Source organism: Vulpes lagopus, chromosome 9 (genome assembly GCF_018345385.1).
Source record: "Vulpes lagopus strain Blue_001 chromosome 9, ASM1834538v1, whole genome shotgun sequence".
Lineage (NCBI taxonomy): Eukaryota > Metazoa > Chordata > Mammalia > Carnivora > Canidae > Vulpes > Vulpes lagopus.
The window spans coordinates 52,178,252-52,201,150 of NC_054832.1; the positions used below are offsets into that span (position 1 = coordinate 52,178,252).

The window sequence follows — 22,899 nt, forward strand, 5'->3', positions numbered from 1 at the left end:
AGGAATTTTGATCAGTCCAAATTCTTAAGGAGCCCTTTCAAAACTTTCCTCACGGGCAGCCTGGGTGGCTCAGTGGTTTAGCGCCGCCTTCAGCCCAGGGCATGATCTTGGAGTACTGGGATCGAGTCCCATGTCGGGCTCCCTGCATGGAGCCTGGTTCTCCCTCTACCTGTGCCTCTGCCTTTCTCTCTGTGTCTCTCATGAATAAATAAATAAAATTTTTAAAAATAAAGGAAACTTTCCTCACAATTAAAAAAAGATATTATTAAAAGGAAGTTATTCTACTTTATGTTGTTTTGGTAATTATTCCCTTAATTATTTTTTTAAAGATTTATTTATTTATTTATGAGAGACACCGAGAGAGGGAGGCAGAGACATAGGGAGAGGGAGAAGCAGGCTCCTCTCAGGGAGCCCGATGTGGGACTCAATCCCAGATCCCAGGATCACACCCTCAGCCAAAGACAGACGCTCAACTGCTGAGTCACCCAGGCATTCCCCCTTAATTGATTATTGAAAACCATGTTTAAATATACAAATTCTCAAAGTACCTGGGTGGCTCGGTTGGTTGGGTATCTATCTTCCTTTGGCTCAGGTCATGATCCCAGGGTCCTGAGATCGAGTCCTGCAGCAGGCTCCCTGCTCAGCGAGGAGTCTGCTTCTCCCTCTCCCTCTGCCACTCCCCCTGCTTGTGCTCTCTTTCTGTCCCAGACCTCTCTTTTAGCCATTGGTACGTTCTTGGACTGTGGCTGCATACATTCCTGTCTTCACAGGGTATTTTTCTTGTATATGTTTCTCTGTATCCAAATCTCCCCCTTTTATAAAGACACTAATCATAATAGTTCAGGATCCTACTTTTCTCCATTCTGACGTCACTTCCACTAATTTTATCTGTAATGATCCTATTTCCAGATAAGGCTACATTCATTAGGACTTCAACATGTGAATTTTGGGGAAGACACATTTCAACCCATAACAGGCTCAAAAATGTGGCACACAGTCATTTGTATTCACACATGCAAAGTACACTATTCCAAATGTAGCCAGCCTGCAGAGAAGATGCAGCTCAGTAGAGTGGAATCCACCATGATACCTTCAGTTCTTCTGAACACAAAATGTCTTACAAATCATCATGGAGCAAATATTTACAGAGCATTGATAGTACATTATTAGGTGCACATTATTTCCATTGGAATGAATCTCCTTGACTTTCCCTGGGATGCTGAGACACTCACTTAGTGTCTTAGAATCTCCCTAAAATTCATGGCACCTGGGCGGCTCAGTCAGTTAAACATCTGCCTTCGGCTCAGGTCATGATCCTGAGGTCCTGGGATGAAGCCCCATGTTTGTCTCCCTGCTCAGTGGGAAGCCTGCTTCTTCCTCTCCCTGTGCCCCTCTCCACTACTCATGTTCTCGCTCTCGCTCTCTCTCAAATGAATAAATAAAATCTTAAAAAAAACAATTTCTCAAAGGTTCAACTTCGGTCATTTAGTAGTTGTTTTCCATTAGAGAAATGATTGAAATGTCATACATATGCTAGCATTTCATAAAACTAGCCTGAATTCATAAGGGAATAATGGCCACCTGAATATGATATCAGTGGCACGGTTCTGATGTGATATCTACAGGCAGTGTTGAAAGTCTCAGGTTGAAGAGGTCAAATGTGTATAAGTGTGTATATTCTCTCCAACTACATATATAAAATATATAAAATATATATTCTATTTATATACATATATAGAGATGGATATACACATATAGTCTATAATACACACACACACACACGTATATAGAAAGGGGCACTATAAAATTACTTGAGATGTAAAATCCATCTACAAAATGCCAACCTGGGGGCATCTGGGTGGCTCAGTGGTTGAGTGTCTGCCTTTGGCTCAGGTCATGTCCTGGGATCAAGTCCCGTATCAGGCTCCCTGTGGGGAGCCTGCTTCTCCCTCTGCCTGTGTCTCTCATGATTAAAAATATATATATATTAAAAAAAAAGCCAACCTACCCACCCCCAGCACATACACACACACCCTCCTACACATTCCTCCAAAACTCAGACACTACACACACACACACACACACACACACACACACACACACACACCTACACATTCCTCCAAAACTCAGACACTACACACACACACACACACACACACACACACTCCTACACATTCCTCCAAAACTCAGACACTTTATAGACAACAATCTTTAATAATGTGGAAAGCTGCCAGGAAAATAGCCACAGCTTAAATATATCCCCCCTTTTGACCTCACAGGCGGAGCCGTTGCCCCAGGCCAACACAAACAACACAGCCAGTTCTGCAGAACTTTAAGCAGGAGTGTGAGGGAGAGCTCTTTCTGTCCTGAACTTACTCTGCAATCTGCAGCTGGGACTTCTAACAGTAAGTAGATTTCTATGAATTTTGAGGTTTCTCAAAAGCCCATTTAGGCAAACTTCAAGTTAGTGAAGGGAAGTTAGTTAGGGAAGGAGAAGTCATCCTGGCTTGTGCCCCTTCCCCACCTATATGTACACACCCATGCAGCAACTTCCAGGAAGTCTCAGTGATCAGGGATTCTCCAGCTCCCCTGTCCCTTGGGTGATCACAAGACTAGAGAAAACAAATTACCCCTCACTGGGAAACGTCTAAAGGGCCATCCAAGGCTCTGTGATAGGGAAGTGTGCCAAGTGGCTGCCCAGTCAGGTACCCACCAAGAAGCAAAGACAAACCAAAGCTCTAGGCTCTCTGAATGGCAGCTTAAGTTGCATCCCAAAAGACAGCTTCTCAGATAAAATAGAGTGGGGGGGACCGGAGTAGTGTTTACTTTTTGTTTCTAGCAAGGAAATACCACTAAAAGATGAGTAAGGAAATGAATGAATGAATGACCTCTTTCATTGCCCTGTTTATTTATTTATTTAGAGATGTATTTATTTTTTTAAAGATTTTATTTATGTATTCATGAGAGACACAGAGAGAGAGGCAGAGACACAGGCAGAGGGAGAAGCAGGCTCCCTGCAGGGATCCTGATATGGGACTCAATCCCAGGACCCCAGGATCATGACCTGAGCTAAAGGCAGACACTCAACCACTGAGCCACCCAGGCATCCCTATTTACTTTGAGAGAGAGAGAGAGAGAGAGAGAGAGCAAGTGTGGGGGTGGGAGAAGGAGAGGGAGAGAGAGAGAATCTCAAGCAGACTCTCCGCTGAGCAGGGAGCCAAAAGTGGGGCTCGATCTCATGACCCTGAGATCATGACCTGAGCTGAAACCAAGGGTTGGAAGCTTAACCAACTGAGCCACCCAGGTGGGGTGTTCCCATGTTTATTTACATTGCCTAAAGAAGGATATTTTTAAATATTTATTTTCCTACCAATTCATTTATTAGTAAGTAGGGGAATCAATTTATGTATTTTCTGTTCACTACAGCAACATTTAAGTTATTTTTATTGTTAGTGTTTGAGGTCCCTTGTTTTATGTTTAGATGCCTGAGAAGCATGCAACTCTCCCTAAATACATCGAATTTGCATATTATAAACTATTCTGTCTTTTGTTAGGAATAAAGGATTTTTTTTTTCCTATTGAGCACTTTGGTTATTTTGATATTTTCTCTATTAATATTGAAACTGCAAGGAATTCAAGTCCAAGCCTTGCTTGGGATGCATGCTTACAGATAAGGCTTATGGGAAATAGTGTCATTTTAGGCCTCTTTCCAAGTAACACTCTTATAAAAAGCAGGTTTTTGCTAATAAAATGTCATTTGTTAATAACTCCATGTGTGTATTATAACTATATCTATGTTTACCTGGGTTCTGTATATCGTAGATAGTATGAGGATATGTGGTTAAAGAATTTTTATCATCAGCTCCCCAGAATTCAAGAAAAATATGTTCTCCTTGGAAAGGGGATTATTTTTATTAAACCACACCATTTAAGAGGATTTTCAGAAAGAATTATTTTCCCACTGTCATACTTACATCTTTTTGATGCCTAATTTTTTTTTTTTTTTACTTTCATCTTATCTTCATAGTGGCCTCTCTTTGGTACCTCTGAACTTCCTTTCCTTGCCTCTTCCATTTTACTGTTCTTAGTAAAGAAAATTGACTCCCTGAAAATACTCTTTTCTTAATGGACTGTTGCTTTGCAGACCTCAAGGATTTCAGCTGTTAGGATGTGTGAGAAATGAGGCAGAAGATATCAGATGGCATGAAAGCTGGAATCTTTCCGAAAATCCCAGGAAGGCTGGAAGTGTGAGCAAAAGCAGCCAGGGCAGGCAGGGGTAGGGGGTTGGGGTGGGGGGGAAGCATGGAAAAGAAGAGAGCCACAGCTGGGAAAGCTGGCAAGAAAAAATGGCCAGAAAACACAAGGGAGCCTCACAAGGGGAAAAGTGTAGCCCAAGAAGTTGAGAATCTGGAGATGAGGGAGGAAGAAGCATCCATTGTAAATTACGGTTTTCCAGTATGGTTCAGGACATCTATGACATCCAGATACATTGACATGAGCTACCCTTTTAGTTGCTTTACCATTGAGCATATTCAGTCTTACTTTCTTGCATTATTATGGCAAAGGACTTCAATAGTCATTGAAATTTTAATGGGAGGAAATGTCTGTGCTTTGCGATTGGACTCTATTCTATTGACAATTTATTAGACCCATCATAGAATTCAGATGGATTAATAAGAAATAGCATGCATTACTTTATAGATATATATATGGGGTTTTTATACCCAAAGTGTATCAAATTGCTAACATTTATCATTTGGACAAATAGGGGATATGTGTAATTAGCTAGATTAATAACTGACTTAGTATGTATATCCAGAGGGAACTGATTAATAAATTGCTATCTTCCTAGAGAAAGGTTTCTGGTATTTGAACCAAATCCTGTGCTAGCCGACATTAGGCCTCACTTGGGTACAGCTATACAAATGCATAGCCCAAAGCTGGGAGAGATGGCTAATGTCATAACAAAGGAGAGAAACAGAATTTGAGAACATCTTGACATTTAACTCAGTGACCCAGATCTAAGAGGCAGAAATGGCACAGGGATGATGTAACCACCTCACCATCATCACCACCAATTAAATGGCAAAAAGGCAGTAGGAAAGATTTGGCTTAGCAGCATCATATATGAAAGAAAGTTAGATTTTGCTTTAGTCAGGTGTAAGATTCATGCATCCCAACAGTCTTGTGTAGCTGGTGAAAAAGTCTTCTATAATCGCGGGTTTTCTAAGTAAGACTATAGTATCTACACTGACACAAGTAAGTGTTTCCTGTTCTCCTCTTCACTGATGAAGTGCTACTTCATCTGGAGTGAGGGCCTTTGAGCATGGTCATTTGGAAGCGAACAATCAAAAATTGAAAGCATTAGCCACCCTGCGTTCATCTGCATGTCTCCTCCCACCTCCCATGTTTCTTCCCCAGTCGTTCCTCTCACATGTATCATCATGCCCTCCCCAAGTCTGAGCTTGTTCTCACTAAAGCAGGAAACACTGAAGATGTTTCAGCCTAGCCTCCAGGGCAATGGAAGACATCTCTCATCGTGTTCTTTCTGTGTCTTGCCCACAGTACGTCTTGCTCAGTGCTTGCTGAATTGTTTGTTGAATTTTAATCTCCCATGCTGAGAATGGTATTGCCCCAGTGCTGACGACTGGGATGACCAGTGCTGCATTCCAGGTGGCCCTTATTGCCACCCAGGTGTAGGATCTGGTATCTCAGAAATGACTTCCAGATTTCTATGGTACTCACTCCTTGACCATGCAAGCTTCAGCTCTTTCTCTTCCTATGTATCTAGATATCTGGGACTGAGTATCTATTTTGGGTACCATGGTCTTTCTTGATCTTGCCAGGAGATCTTTTCAAGAACTGTAGCTCTTACCCCGAATCACTGCCCAGTGGCCAGATTCTATAGCTGTGATTAGTCTCCAGGATGAAAATGGACCACAGTCCTGAGTTCACCAGCTCCCTATTGCCTCCCTATAATATCTGGTCCACAAGAATTCCTCTAGCACTATCACCAAAACCCACATAAGGGTGATTTCCTAAATGATATCAAGGTTACCTTATCCGCTGGATGTTGTGCTTGGTTACTGGGCTGCTTACTTCAGTTGGGCTCTGTAGCTGAAGCAGGCTCTTAGCCTGCTCTGCTGTTGTGAGCATGCCTGGCCAGGGCCTAGCTCTCTTCTTCTTACAGCCTGTGTGCTTTTTTGAGTTAGGGTAGCTGGTACTCAGAACTATATTCTTTGAAATGGAGAAGGGGAGGCTCAAGGGCAGGAAAAGAAGAACTTCTTTAAATTGGTGTCTTTGAGTCTTTGAAAAGTTGCCATGTAGGAAAATTATTGGACTTGTTCCGTATGGCCCTAGAAGTTAGATCCAGGACTCCACCGAGGTTGAAGCCACTAAGTCACTGTGTGAAAAAGAACCTTCCTTACCCCAGCTCAAATCTAACAGCATTTCCCAGAGACAGAAACTAATTCCTTCTGGGAGCCCTTCATTATGGAAGGGATCCTAGCACAGGCTCGATTAACAGATCATGTTGGTTTGTTTCTACTGCAGCGTTAATAAAAGATAGTATTTATTTGGATGGCATTTGCATGTGTGATATGTTACTGCAGTCACATGCCAATCATGAGTGCCCTGCAGTCCTGCTCCTTTCCTTGTCTTCAGGGACTGCAAGGGAGAGCAGTTTTATTATATAGCATTATCCTCAAATCTACTCTGATTTTTTAAAATTAATTCACTCATTCAGTGAATAAATATTGAGTGATTATTATATAGTAGGCACTGTGATTCATTCTGTGCTTAGTACCTTTAGCTGTTATGTTTAACCAAGTCCTTTCTATATATACTTATAACCTGGATGTCACAGACATTGTAGAAAGGGTTCGAGTATCAAGTGGGGTTGATTTGTAGATCGCCTTTAAGTTTCTTTTACATTTGAAAATCCTTAATTGAGCTTCATGATTCTGGTCTCACAGTGAGTGGATAACCTGCCTCCAAGTATAGTTTTTAAAAGTCAAACATGAATTTGGACTTGGGTTACTTGAGTCTCTGCTACCCAGTCCCCGTAGTTATCTACTCAGATAGCAGGGGGATACGCTGTCAACATCACTCTATTTCCCTAGAAGGGACTGTAAGGACATAAGTTTAAAAACCAAAAAACCACTCCTCTTCCTACTCAGCAATGCCAGCTGGGGGTTGGGTCAGGCCATCTGTCAGGTGCATATCCCAACCCTCAGGGTCCCAGTGGCCCAGAAATTGAACTCTATGTTAGTTTTTCTGAGTGGCTTTAGCTAGAACAAGCTTTCAAGTTAGCAAAGCATCATGAATTACCAGAGTTCACTTTTGAGCCTTCTTACGAATGTCATCATCTGTGTTAAGAACTTGCTAACAGGGCAGCCCTGGTGGCGCAGCGGTTTGGCGCTGCCTGCAGCCTTGGGTGTGATCCTGGAGACTCCGGATCAAGTCCCACATTGGGATCCCTGCATGGAGCCTGCTTCCCCCTCTCCCTGTGTCTCTGCCACTCTCTCTGTGTGTGTCTATGAATAAATAAATAAAATCTTAAAAAAAAAAAACCTGCTAACAGTCTTAATGAAAATTCTGTCAGTGAAATAGGTATGGAAGAAACAGTGCTTAGTTTGGCATTCCACTGACATAGCATATGCAGTGGGGGGAGAGGGGGTCACATTTGAGTAGACGCCTCACTTCTGAAGTTCCATTCAGTGGAAAAAGAAATCAACATGGAAAGTATGGGATTTCTCTTTGATTGGATCAGTCATCATCCTTATGATGCTTGTTGCCAGGTAGACTTTTTGATTATGGCCATTCTATGGGGGATGAAATGGTATCTCATGTCATTATGGTTTTGGTTTGCATTTCCTTGATAACTAATAATGCTGAGCATCTTTTCATGTGCTCATTGGCCATTGTATATTTACTTTGAGAAATATCTATTCAGATGTTTTGCCGATTTTTGATCAGATTGTCTTTTTATTATAGAGTTATAAAAGTTCTTTGTATATTCCAGATAAAAGTCTTCTATTAGATATGATTTGCCCAGGTTTTTTCCCATTCTTTGGGTTGTCTTCACTTTCTTAATAGTGTCCTTTAAAGCATGAATATGTTTGATTTTGATCAATCCAATTTATCAATTTTTTCTTTTGTTGCGTTTGCTTTTGGTGTCATATGTAAGACTCCACTGTCAAATATGAGCTCATGAAGATTTGTCCCTATGCTTTTTTCTGAGAGTTTTGTTGTTTTAGCTTTTAAATGTAGATTTTGATTCTTTCTGAGTTAGCTTTTATATTGTCAGAGTTGAAGATCCAACTTCATCCTTTTGCCTGAAAACATGCAACATGGCTATCCAGTTGTCCTAGATTTTTTGGTTGACTGTTTTTCTCCATTGATTATTTGGCACCCTTGTCAAAAATTAATTGGCCATAGACATACAGGTTTATTTCTGGGTGGTACATCCTATTCCATTGATCTTTGTGTTTATCCTGTTCCAGTACCACACTGTCCTGATTACCTTGTTTCTTTTTTTTTTTTTTTTTTTTTTAATTTTTATTTATTTATGATAGTCACAGAGAGAGAGAGAGAGAGAGGCAGAGACATAGGCAGAGGGAGAAGCAGGCTCCATGCACCGGGAGCCCGATGTGGGATTCGATCCCGGGTCTCCAGGATCGTGCCCTGGGCCAAAGGCAGGCGCCAAACCGCTGCGCCACCCAGGGATCCCGATTACCTTGTTTCTTTGAAATATTTTTAAGTCATGAAATGCATATTCTGAAAATTCAAAATTATGCACCAACATTATTTTATGTTATTAAAATAACTGTCAGGTTATGTGCTTAATTTTCAAATTAGACTCTTTACTCCATCTAGTAATAGAGAAGCATCTGCAAACATATTATTTCTAATACATATTAATAAGATTTGGCATTTTAAGAAAAAATATTCATTTCATTATTTTTTTTCTGTAGCAGTTTGATTTAGATAATCAAATCTTGCTTCTATTTCTAACAAATTCAGGAGAGTTCTCTAGGACCGACCATGGTGATACAGGGAAGCGGAGATGTTTACAGTTGAAATCCACATCTAAATATATCTGCCTGGCAGGGTTTCAGGAGGAGGTTTGTTTTAAAATCTAATGAAAGAGCAAAAGGTGGTTTGGGAAAGGCTCCTGTCTGCAAAGCCCTCACCCAGTGAAGCTGCCCTGCCTCTCAGTTTGCATGATTGACAGTGGAAAGACCTGGAGTCTGATTGGAAGAAGACAGCCCATGATTGTGTGTCTTATTCTGGTCTTTTTAGGCATATTAAAGAAAAATAATAATAATAGGTGAATGCAGTGGCAAACAAAAGGTGGCCATTTCTCACTTGGTAACTGTCAGGGAGACAATAGACGTACCTCGAGATAATACAAATAATCTGCTGACTCTGCTATGGAAGAAAGCAACATACAGTCTAAGATCATATGTCTCCTAATAATAGAACATCACTAGATGCAAATCTAGAAGGCTCGTGTTGTGTTCAGTTTTTTATATTCAAACAGGAATATAAAAATTGTAGGAATTGTATCTCTGTTAAAATAATTGAGAAGTTCTGAATCTTAGTTAACAGCTAGGATATTCCCCTTGGGGTGTAAGCTCACCCTGTCATTCATTCCATCCTCTTCCCCTACTCCCTCTCCTGCTGCACTTATTCTGGTGCCTTACATCAGAGGTTCAGCATAGGACATATTTGTTAGAGGATGGGAAAAGATGTGGAGAGGAAAGGGGAACAGAGGAAAGGCTGGGCACCAAAACTAGAACAAAGCCATGGATGGGACCGAAGTACACTGATTCCCACAGTGGAGTGGGTGAAGAAACAACTTGGAATCAAGGGATCTGCATGTCAGGTCACACAGTTCATGCTGTGTGCACACATAGGGCTGGGGACGCATTGCAGAGGCAGATGGAGAGAGAGAGAATCTTAAGCAGGTTCTATGCCCAGCATGGGGCCTGGTGTAGGGCTCTGTTTCACCACCCTGAGGTTATGACCCGAGCCAAAATCAGGAGTGGGACTCTTAACGGACTGAGCCACCCAGGTGCCCCGAAGATGCTCCTTTTAATAAGACATTCTCAGGTGCCTGGGTGGCTTAGTTGGCTAAGCATCTGCCCTGTTTAATTCAGGTCATGATCCTGAGGTCCTGGGATCGAGACCCGCATCAGGCTCCTTGCTAAGTGGAGAGCCTGCTGCTTCCAATCTCTCTGCCTGCCACTCACCTTGCTTGTACTCTCTCTGTCAAGTAAATAAAATCTTCTTAAAAAAAAAAAGACATTCTCATAATTAAATCATAGCTTACTTTATTTAAAAGCATAAATACTCTTCAAATAAATCACTTGTTTTATTCCAAATTTGGGTAACAGATATTTGAATTTTAATATTAACTGTGCAATAACATAGATTTATTTATCATAGTATTAGGAAAAATATGGAGAGAGCAAAAAAATTGATGGGTGTTTGATCAGACATTAATTTTTATGTTAGAGAATTTTTTTTATTTATTTACTATTTGTTGCTGCTCCTCGACTTTGCAGCTTGCTTTGCTCAGGAAGGAATAAAAAGCCTCAGTGTTTGGCCTTAAATTTGCCAGCGTGCTTTACAACGAACTGGACACGTATCTTTCGCAGTCTGTATCCATCTGCCTTTTTCCCCTAATTTTCTTTCTCTTTGGTTACAGGCCAAGAAGGAAGAGAGGACTCTCACCACAACATATCAGAGGGAGTACATTGCCAGAGCTTTGATTTCTTATTTGGACAAACGTTTCTCCAAGGTAGCTATTACTGATGCACAATAAGGGGGACCCATCCTTAGAATTCACAGACTGCGGTGGTGCCACACACAGGCGTGATTGTGCCGTCTAATAGGAGCCTAGGGTGCTGTGAAAGAGGGAGGGAGAGAAGAAGACCGAACAGTGGGGACATCCTGCTGGCCTCCTAAATGTGTTACCCGGAGAATGCCATCAGAATCTGGGAGCTCGCCGAGTCACACATGTGTGGGAGGAAAGGGGAGGCTGTACTTCCCTCTTCGTGTTAATCTCTCTCTCTGGCATTCACGAAAACAATAGCTAGTGTGGTTTGATTATTAAAAAGAACCCCAGCATTTTGTCTTCTATGGGGAAAGCGTGGTGCAATTCTCAGCAGTTACAGTAAAATCCGTGCTGTATGCATGTCACAAAGGGAAAGGAAAGGGAATCATGATATTTTATACCAACTAAGACTTAAAAATGTGGAAGATTGTAAAGAAATCCATGTTTTCCTTTCATGAGAATACCACTTTGTAAGGCTGTGGTTGGGTTGGTGACAAATACTTCATGAAGTTCCTGTTTTGGAAAATCCTATCCTTAACGTCTTTTCATGAATATGAGAGAGACAGACAGACAGACAGACAGACACCTCAAGGAGAAGTCTGTCAGCATCATAACTGTATGTTTCAGGGGAGTAACTCCGGGCGCTTTCTTTATGAATCATGAGCTTAGTGGGAATAAAGGCTTAACAGAGGCAGCTGAATTCATAGTCAGCTTTAGCATTCATGAATCGGCTGCCAATATTTTAACACAAATTGCTGTGTCATTTCTATGAAGCTCCCCTGTTGCTACTCAGTCTGTAGCCAAAAGCCGTTTTTGCTAAGCCCTGAAATTACATCTGATAAAACTGCCTCCTTCCTTCCTGATAGAGATACCCAAGGACACAACCCACAGAAATGCACAAATATATGATCCAATTGAAAAAAAAAAAAAAACTTGTCAGCTTTTTCTGTTTAGCAGCTAATATATGGCTGACATGACCTAGTCCTTAGCTTGCTAGAATGCACTTTCAGATTGGCAAGGGGCGAGTAATGCTTTCCTCATCAGTCCTCATCCTAGTTGTTCTTTTCTGAAGGGTCTGGGTGGGGGGAATAGAGGCTGTACATTAGAGGAGAATTTTGTGATACTATTCATTGTCTGTTCTGACAGAGAAGACATTGTTTGTTCACTGTAATAGGCTTGGCAGGAATCTGTGCTGTGCATACAGAATGGGGGAACAGCAGTGGAGAATCTCAAAATCCGAAGCAAGAGATTAGCTTAGAGATTTTTTTTTAAATACTTTAAAGCTTCTCCTTGCTGTAGGTGCAAATCATAATTTAGGGAAATAGTTGTCCTTCAAGTGATAGTTTTCTTCACCTTGCATTATGCGTGTATTACATAAAAAAAAAAAGGCTTCAAGACAGCAGTGTACTTATCTAACTACTATAGTAACAAGAATTACAATCATGAAGTTTATAAACACACCAGACCTGCTTGGCGATCGCTCCCTGTGCATTAGTATTCATGTCAGTGTAAATGAAAAACAACCTATGCACCTCGTCTGGTGATTCACAGAAGCAAGTGTGAGCTGCCTAAGGTAAGAGAAAAGAGACACATTAATAGGCTTTGAGGTCAGCAGTACACTGTTAGGGACAGTGCAAGAGGGTGCTATGCCCCAAATGTCCAGAATTTTAAATTCAACTGTGAAAATGAAGGTTCAAACGGATGTGCTAGCCCTTTCTTGGAAACCAAACTGGCAGAGATGTAAAACAAGACTGAGGCTCAGTGTTTCTGCTGCTTAAGAAGCAGAAGCACCCCACTTCCTTGCTAACCTCCCCTCCCCACCCAGCACAGGAACTGTGTGGTGTGATGGTCCCCAGGAGCCCCAGGCATCTGGGGATTTCACGTGTGTGCATGCGTGTGTGTTGCACTAGAGCAGAAAGTGATGTCAGGCTGCAGGCTGCTGTGTTCACAGAGCACGTGAGCTAGACCAGGGGAGCTCCAAGAGCAGGTGTGCGGGCCCATTCCCAGCCGAGTCCAAGGGCCTGTAGTCCTTATGGCTCCAAGAGAGATTTACCATATCCCCCAGTCTTGGCTTGTATTTATGAGAACTTCCTGTATATTTTTGTAAGAACTATGTAATATAAATTAAGACATTTCTAAAATTACAGCTGCAATGATGTTGGTGTATAGGCGGTCATTAGATTATTGCAGACCCTTCTTGGCTTTCTATGTGACCTGTGTAAGGATCAGCCTTAGACACCTAAAGCAGATCTTTTACTCTGCTGCTTAATAATACCATCCAGGTACCATTATTTGCTTCATTTTTAAATTTCTCAGTCTTTTAAAATGTGTTTAGCAGTCTTTTTAAAGACGTGTTTGTGTAACCTCTTAAAAATATGTAAAATATAGATGGTGGTATTTTCCAGTAAAAACCAAAGGAACCAAGTAAAATTAACCAAGATGTTACAAAACTGTTTCCCTTTATTGCTTCAATAAATTGGTGCATTTATTTGGTCTGTTTTAAAAGTAGTTTTTATGTTATCATTTCTAACAGCCAAGTTGATGGCTACTAAGGGAGGAAAAGCAGAGGTGGGGCGGGTCCCTACTGCTCCTGCAGGGGGCTGGGGGACAGGCTGGCCTCAGAAGACAGTTTGCAGGGTAACTGCTGGTGTGGCTGTGACTTGGCGGCCCTGTCTCCCATGCTGCCTTCTTGTTCCTGTTCTCCCGGAACCCCGGTAACCACTGTACTGGAGACCCGGTCATTAGCATGCACTAGTGACACCCGGCTCTGCGGAGCGTGGACCTCTGCCTGCCAGAAAGCAGTGGGAGCTCGCAGGCTGCTCCGTCAGCGGGTGCACCTCTAGGGGCCGAACCCTCGCCTGGTCTGGCTTCATTCACATCCTGGTAACCAGGAGACAAGGACTATCCTTGTCTTAAAATGACGAGTTGCCAAGGGCTTGTTTCACCAGTTACAGCTCATCTTTGTCTATTGGGAAAGGAGGCACATACCAGTGGAGAGAAATTGGGAGTAAACGCTTAATGACACTCTTTTATTTAACAAACACTTAAAACTGCACCGACTGTGAGGCAAGCAGTTGTCTAAATACTTTGCAGATACTAACTCATGTAACCCACTCGCCTTCCCCACCACTGCTACCATTATTATGATTCCCATTTTACTGACGAGGAAACTGAAGCTCAGAGAGGGTAACTTGTCCTGGGTTCCACAGATGGTGAGAGTGGATCACATGTGTGCTGGGGCTGTCTGCCTTAGGGTCTAGGCATTAGGTCCCTGTGCACCCCATCACAGACCCCTCTTGTACCAAGAACAGAATTTGCTTAACGATCTGTCCCTTTGGGGTCTGGAAGCACACAGCCCCTTTTGGGGTCTGCAGTCAGAGAAGCACACACAGTGGGTTACATTGCTGGTTTTCAAACTGTACACCCCTTGCCTCTTGGAGTTTACATCAGGGGAAGAAGAATTTTTAATTTGTGTCCTTCTAGTGGGTGCAGGTCAGTGGATTCCAGGCCCTGCATCCTGTGGCTGTCGGGGTGAGCTGTACTCCGCAGCATGCCTGCAGAGCATCACCCAAGCTGCACTGGGAGAAAGGCCAAGGCCATTGCTCTCCCTCTTCCTAACACTTCTTTGACTGCGTGGGTCCTGTACCTTTCTGTGTGCTCCAGTCCTGGGGCCAGCAGTGTTGGACTTGCCAGTATGGAGAGAAGCCACTATTCAAGCCCATAAGTCGATAAGATGGATGTTTGACCATTCTCCTCTCTCACCTGCAGTGAGGATTTAGACAGCTGCCTTTGGGAGGTCTTGCCTTACCCCAGTGCTCCCCCAAAGAGTGATTTTTTTAAGAGTTTATTTATTTATTCATGAGAGACACAGAGAGAGAGAGAGAGAGAGAGAGAGAGGCAGAGACACAGGCAGAGGAAGAAGCAGGCTCCATGCAGGGAGCCCGATGTGGGACTAGATCCCAGGACTCCAGGATCACACCCCAGGCCAAAGGCAGGTGGTAAACCACTGAGCCACCCAGGGATCCCCCCCAAAGAGTGGTGTTAATGAGTGCAGCTCCCTGCCACCTCTCCTGAAAGAGAAAAGAAAAAAAAAGTTTCATTTATGATCCGATATGTTTGAGAGACAGAGATTAAATGAAATGAAATTGATGTACTTACTGCAAATTTCTCAGAATTTCCTTGTGACTCTCCACAGCAAGATGTGGAGAGCAGAATTTCCTAAAGCTTTTATCCTCTCAGGTGGGGAGAAATGTCTAGCAGCACCCCTTGGGCAGTGATGTCTTAAGAAAAGGAGAGACAACAGAACAGTGTCATAGAAGGTAATCAGGTATTGAGGAAAGACCAGCCAGTTACATTTGGGATCCCTAAATGCCACCCCGTCTTTGAACCAACAGTCATTGGGACCTTAGAGCTTCAGATTTCTCATCCGTAAAATATGGAGGATAGAACTGGATTATCTCTAAGCTGTTTTCATCTTTGTGAGAAGCTGGCAACTGTTAGTTTATATCCTAGCTTGCTCCAGAAGAGCTTTTAAGAATAAGGTGCAATTTATATATATGTATATAAAACATATTAAGACAGAGTAAAATTAAAAACAGGTGGGGGTAAAATGAGGCCTAGGAAATATAAGGTAGGAAAGACAGAGAAAGGAGGGAGGTTAGTATGCAGAAGAAATTCTGTGAAATCCTTCATGGCTGAAAGGAAAGAACCAAGTTTTGCTCACTGCTTTTTGATGAACTGTTTGAGGAGAGAACTAGAATCAAAGCTTCCTAATTAATAGGGTCCTAAGCTAAAAACAAATGTTTCCTGCAGAAACAGCTATTCCCAGTTTTGAGACCAAATTTTTCCCATGGTTTTTAAATTCTGTAGCCTTTTGGTCTTTTAGGTAGAAATTTTGGCTCCGTGACAGGCTGGTCCCAAAGAGATTTGGACCCTCCACAAATGTGTTTCATAGGGAGCTGCGGATAGTATCCTCATTTACTAAGCCAGTACACATTGTATACCCGTTCTGCTTTGGTATATGAGAAGGTACCTGAGTCTCGATTCTCCAGAATCTGGAGTGTTCTCCAGAACCCCTGGAGGGCTGTGTGATGGGAGGCAAGGTCCGGGTTGCTGTGCTGAGGTGGGCGTGGTCTAGAGCAGAGCCTGTTTGTGTGACCTCCCTTATACAGCGTCACTACATCCATCCTGTTTTCAGGATGCGGATTCCCTTGTCTCCCCCCACCCCATGCAAGTCTTGCTTCTCACCCTTTGTCCTCTCCTGGATCATTGTTTCCCTGCAGCCTCTTCACAAGACCACTGGGATTCAGAGGTGTCCCAGGGGGTTTACATTGTTAGGGGGGTAAAGATTCAAATCCAAATCCTCTTTTTAAAGTCTCAGTAAATAAAATGATTCTGAAATGTTTTTTAAAAAAATAATGCTGTCTGTCGGAGGACCTCTTAGAACGTAGAAAGCCTTTAGTGACAGATGAACAAGCATGTCACTCAAATGCTGCAAGCGCCCATGGCAGCTTTCCTTAGTTTTTATATTTAGTCACCTATTGTTACTTTATCTATGAAATGGATTGCTCACTCCTGAGACAAGAAGCCTAAGAAGTATCGATGTTGTTCTAAGCTGCAATCATCTGGCCGAAATTCTTATATACTTACCATAGTGTTTTATTTCCTAAATTGGGTAGTAGTTACACCAGTGTTTGTTGTATTATACTTTTTGTAAATCTTAAATATGTTAATATATTTGGTAAGTTACGTATCAGCTTTTTTGAATATCTGTGGCATAAAATTCAATGTTAAAAGAAAAAGTAATGGCAATCATACAACCTATTTTTTATTTATTAGAAATAAGGATCATCCATACCCTTAATATATACATGTCCTCAGACTCCTGTTGGCAAGCTGACAACACAAGTCAGACAAAATACATATTTATTGCAGAGAAATGCTTGCAAATAGCAGCCTAAACCTGCTTATCTTGTCTCGTTGTTTTATAAGTACACATAAAAATCATCATAGGCTAATTATGTTTGTCCAAAATGTTAGATACCAGGCAGCCCGGGTGGCTCAGTGGTTTAGTGCTGCCTTTGGCCCAGGGCCTGATCCTGGAGACCTGGGATCGAGTCCCACATCGGGCTCCCTGCATGGAACCTGCTTCTCTCTCTGCCTGTGTCTCTGCCCCTCTCTCTCTGTATGTGTTTCTCATGAATACATAAATAAATAATCTTTAAAAAAAAAGTTAAATACTGAAACATCAGTTAATGAAAGCAATTGTTGTCTGTTTTGATATTATAACATATTAAATATTAATTTGAGACATATTTTTGAAACTTATGAAAATATTTATATATTGGATATATATCTCATATACCAGTATGTCTTCTCAAAAATTTGTCTGCAAGTTATGCATTTTATTTTATAATTAATTTAGAGTTCATTGAAATAGCACATCACTTGTTAAAAAGGAAACACTCAAGGGGCACCTGGGTTGCTCATTCAGTTAAGCATCCCACTCTTGGTTCCGGCTTAGGTCATGATCTCAGGATTGTGAAATAGAGCCCCATGTCAGGCCTAATGCTGGTGTGGAGCCTGCATAAGATTCTCTCTCTCCCTCTACCCCTCCCCCCCCTTGAGAAAAAAAGGAAACACTCAAATAGGATTATTAAAGTTTACATGTAAGTCAGCATGATAATACAAACTTTAGTAATAACTTGTCCAAAGTCAAAGAATTGTCCTTAAGTCACCTCTTTCTTATATACCATAAAATTTTTAATCAAAACAGTTCCATTGAAGGCTTGCAAAAATAAACCTATGCAAGTCAAAACAGGTGAAGACTTTTAGTGAAGCCTGAACAAGACATTGCAATAATTATTTGTGTTCAGTTTAAAGAAAATGTTGCTGTTCTAGAGTAAGTGGTTGGTAATGAGATAATATGAGGTATGGTGAGTTGCAGAAAGAAGATTAAAGGCCAACAGTAGAGTCAGTTGATTAGAAGAAAATGTTATGAAACCTCTCATGCCCTGCCACCCCCAACCGCTATCTTCTCCCCCCCCCCCCCCCCCAACTACATCACAGGAGCATCTGCTGCAGTTTCCTGTTCCAGGTTTCAGGGAAAGTCAGCTATTGCCTCTCCCAGCAAGTGCTGACCTCAGATGTGTTACACAAGCCCCTGTACTCTTTATGTTCTCTTTACTTATTATAAGATATACATACATATGTACGCTATTTTGAAATACCAACCATAAATGAATGGCATTTCCCCTATTTATTGTTCTTTTTACAACAAAAGGTGATTTCTTCCTAAGAAGTACTATTTTTCTTAATCAGGTTACATTTCTTAGAGTTTCATTTCCTTGTGTTCTAAGAGATTGGAGCATTATTTGTACTGTCTTGTTAGGTGAGCTTATTAGTTTTCGTGTTCTGACTTCACTATTAACGTTTTTATTACAGTAAATAAATTTTACATCTATTACGTTCAAATGCAGCTAATGAATTTCAAAGTCATTTCAATCAGCATCATTATTTTCCAACAATCTTCATGTTGCCTGACTATTCTAATTGTTAATTAAAAATCCAACTGTCATTGGAGTAAATACTCTTTAATAAAACTTCAATAACAATCTAAAGAAGCATTTCAGTGGATTCGACCTAAGAAAAAAGAAATAGACCTAAATGAAATATCTTTTGCGTTTAATTAATTGGCGTAAGCTGCAGTATTTCTCCGTGAATCGTAACTAGCTTTCATTTTCAAACTTTGGAAGAATGAGTCATTTGTACTAGGAAGTAGATGCTAAAGAACTATGTTTGGCAACTTGGAGAACATTTTTAGCATTTGAATTTCCCTATTTATAGTACAGCATGAGGCAGAGTAAAATGTTTGGCATTTCTATAAGGGATGCAAACTCTTTAACATTCTCTGTTGTGATCTAACAATTCATTTCAGAGTAAGATGAATCAGTCTTGTTTGGAAAATGTTTTATACAAATATTGGCAAGGAAACTGTAACTGCATTTCTGTGGATTTTAAAAATGCAAACTCCCCTAAAGTAAATGATGACAAATTTCACAATATTACTTCTTTCTTCTGCTTTACTATAGTTCTGTGCGACCTGTCTTTTATTACTTTAAATCCTCACATTACTCTTCCATATCCCTTGCTTTTTAGATTTTGCTAACCCATGTTGAAATCAGAGACCATGTTTCTAGGTCCCTCTAATGTCAAGTTCTTTTTAGTCTAACCTCTCACTCCCCACAGTGGTTTTCTCATATTAAAACTCTAGGTTACTTTATTAACATATGACCTTTTCTTTTACATTAGACAATATGAGAACAGTAATTTGTAGGGTTTTGCACTTACGTGGCTGAATGAAGGAGAAAGATTCGTGTTCTGTCTCATTCTCTCTTACACACACACACCTAGTGTTGAACTAATAAAAAAAAAAATAGTGCAAACTAAATGTACTATGCTATCCTGGAGGGGATAACAAAAAGAGACATTAGTGAAAACTAAGGAAATCTGAATGATGTATGGCTATTACTTAATAATAATGTACCAGTATTGGTTCATTAACTGTATAAATGTACCATGTTAATGTACAAAGTTAATAGTAGACTAGAAAAATTCAGTAACTATATTTATAGCTAATGTATTAAATAGTAGAGTTGACTACAATCTGTTTCTTGATAAGAATAATTAGGGCACAAAGTGATAACTAGTGCTCTTTTTGCCAAGATCTTCTTTCAGTGTAACTGTCTGTAGCAGAGGTTGGCAAAATCTGGGGCCAGCCAGCCACCATTTGTGTGGGGCTTGAACACGGGCTTGAACACGCTCTGCTGTGATCTTGCTTGTGCCCATTTCCAGAAAGCTGAGAGAGTGCATGCTCAGGCTTCCTGGGCTTGATTCCCAGCCCTTTGGTTAGGGGTTTTGCTTGATTCATTTAACCTCTCTGGACCTCATTTTCCAATTTTAGGAAATTAAAGGGTCAAATCAGATTTTTGACTTAGGGAATCTGTGGCTTAGAAAATTCTGACTCTGAATATGTGCTAGAGGTCTGTTTGTGATTATGATCGTAGCTTTGGAATTCATTGAGGATGGAACTTTGGCACCAAGCCAATTTGCATGCATTATTTTAGTTTATAGCATAAGATTAATATTCATCATTTTTTAGCACTTTTGAACTCTCTTAAAAAAGAAATAGCCCCTGAAAATAATACTGTTGCCTTGTGAAGGTCGTTTCTGCATTAAGAAGAGAAGACCACAGTTTCTTAAAATACCCATGTTAAATCTGAACTAAAAATCATACTAAAATATTAAATTATACTTAATTTGTGATGAAGTATATGTAAGACACATTTTCAAACAAAAATTTTAGGTTAATGTGCTTATGGATCATACACTTAAATTTAGATTGAATTTATTATTTAATATGATTTATAGCGTTATGTGGTTTTCTAGTTTATGATAATAAAATTTTGAATACCTAATTATTCTCAAGGCCTTTACAGACATAGAAGATCCTGCCAAGTGTCCCTATTAGGCTTGTTGAGTAAATCATTAGGAAGTTACTCATCTGATAATTACTTAATTCCTTTTGAGCCAGTCATTGTCCATAATAAGAAATTAGTTTCTAACTACAGTATTTCAGTGCTGTGTTTTGATTAGAGGCATATAAAACATGAAAGTCTAGTTAGGTCTGCCTTGAAAGTTAAATAATAACCACTTGACTGGTGGCAGCTCTCTCGGGAATGGTTGAACTTTGACCGTTCAATAAAATCACTAGGGGACTTTTAAAAGTCCCCACGTGCAGTTTGTACCCCAAACTAGTCAAACCAATCTCTGGAGACATTATTTTAGAACTTCCCAATTGCTTCCAATATGCAGCAAAAGTTGAGAACTCCTATCCTTAAGGAAGTGTGAGAGATGCCTCTTGTCATGATCTTCATACAGCAGGACTCTCCTGTCCTTCAAAATTGGGTGACTTGAGTAGCTATGGGTCATTCAAAGAGTGACCAGTAGTCCTCCCTTGTCCAGAGGGGACACATTCCAAACCCCCCATGGATGTCTGAAACCATAGATAGTACCGCATGCTGTGTATACTGTGTTTTTCCTATACATACATACCTATGATAAATCTTAATTTATCAGTGAGGCACAGTAAGAGGTTAACAATGATAACTAATAATAATAGAATGAGTATAACAGCATATTATAATAAAGGTCATATGAATGTGGTCTCTGTCTGGATACCTTATTTTACTGTATTTGCTCTTCCGGTGATGGTGTGAAGTGATTGAATGCCTATGTGATGACATGGAGTGAAGGGAGTGACAGAGGCATCATGATGTAGCGTTAGGCTACTACTGACTTTGTGATAGCACATCAGGTGTCATCTGCTTCAGGACCACAGAAGCTGTGGATAACTGAAACCACGAAAGCCAAACTGTGGATAAGGGGGCACTACTGTATACTTCGAAAGAGAAAGAAGCTTGCCAGTATTAAAGAACAAAAGCATGTCCCTTGCCCCCTAAATCTCTACCTCACAAATACCAGGAGCATCTGCCCTGATTTTGAAATTGCATCCCTCAGTGCTAGTGTTTGCTTTGGCTTTTGTTTTGTGTGGCATTTTAGTTCACATACAAGATCAGTGAGAGCCAGCATTTAGTGAGTACATCCGATAAGTTTCAGACCCCCGCTAAACATCATTCTGTCTCACAGCCAGGGGAGAAAGAAGATACTCCAAAATAAAAATAAAAAGTCAAAAATAAAATATGTCTTGTTTTATCAGAGAAATCTTATCTCAGTGTAATTGGATATTTCATCATTTATTCATCCATTCAGTGAACATTTACTGAATATATGTGCCGTTCCAAAAATAAGTTTTCAAAGTACTTTAAAAATTTTAAAACACAAAAGATCTGTATGTGTTATCTTTTGCTTCACAACAAGCTTAGTGGCTTAATATGACCATTTGTTAGTTCTGCAGTTGGCAATCTAGACTGGATTTAGTAGGGCAGTTTCTCCGGTCCCAACCAGGATCCCACATACAACAGTGCTCAGCTATCGTTGACCTTTGCTCATTTTAGCTGGGCTCTCACATGTCTGCAGTGTGGGCTGGGACAACCTGGCTGATCAAACCTTGGTCCCTGTGACCTCTCATCCTTCAGCAGGGCTAACCTTGTCTTCTTTACATGAGGGAGTGAGGGGTACCTAGAGAATGAATGCAGTTATATAAGACACCTTAGGCCTGACCTCAGAACTGTCACACTGTCATGTCTGCCATACTTCTTGGCCAGAGCAAATCACAAGTCCAGTCTAGATTCAAGGGCTAGGGAAATGGTCTTTACCTCTTGATGGATGATACCAAAAATTCCTATTATAAATGATGAGGATGAAAGAAAGAGTGAGGGTAATTGTAGTTATATTTTGCAAACAGCCATAGGTGGAAATTCTGAGTCTATCTTGGGACATTAAGAGAGGTTTCTGAGAGAGGGTTTGAGCAGGTTCAAACCTGGAAAACAGCACATTCAGATTAAAGCAGTAGCGTGAGGAAAACTGTCAAGTTGCAACTTCCTTAATGAAAAACAAAATAGAGATTGTAAAATTTCCCAAATGTAGGAAATATGTCTAGCCCTGACACAGAGCATGTAGAAATCACTCAACATGTCCTTTTTCATTTATGTTTACATCATTTACATTAAAAAAAAGTCACTACGGTAGTGGGTAGGCCCATAAGACAGATATAATAACCTGATAGCTTTTCAACTTAACCATCTGAGTGACCTTAGACAAGTTACTATCTTCCATAGCTCTCTTTAGTACAGTGAAGAAAGTAATGCTTTTTGTATCAGTTAGTTTTTCCTGAGTAACAGATCACCCCACAGCTTACTGGCTTAAAACAATAGCCATTTATTTGGCTTCCTGATTCCATAGGTTTATAGTTGGAGCTCGTGCAGTATGGCAGCCCTTCTGCTTTCAGTTGGGCTCACATATGTGTCTGTAGTCAGCTAGATGTCTGCACCTAGCTGGGCTGGAGTGCAGTTATGATGTCTGTTCACATGCCTCTC

At 40.8% G+C, this 22,899-nt stretch overlaps 1 protein-coding gene across 1 annotated transcript in view; it reads left to right on the plus strand.

The window, feature by feature from the left end:
• Positions 1-10,714: 10,714 nt before the first annotated feature.
• PAG1 (phosphoprotein membrane anchor with glycosphingolipid microdomains 1) overlaps positions 10,715-22,899 on the plus strand; it is a 55,422-nt gene continuing 43,237 nt past the window's right edge. Inside the window, exon 1 of the mRNA XM_041768629.1 lies at positions 10,715-10,807. The gene's annotated coding sequence lies outside the window, so the exon portion shown is untranslated. The remainder of the gene's footprint in view (positions 10,808-22,899) is intronic.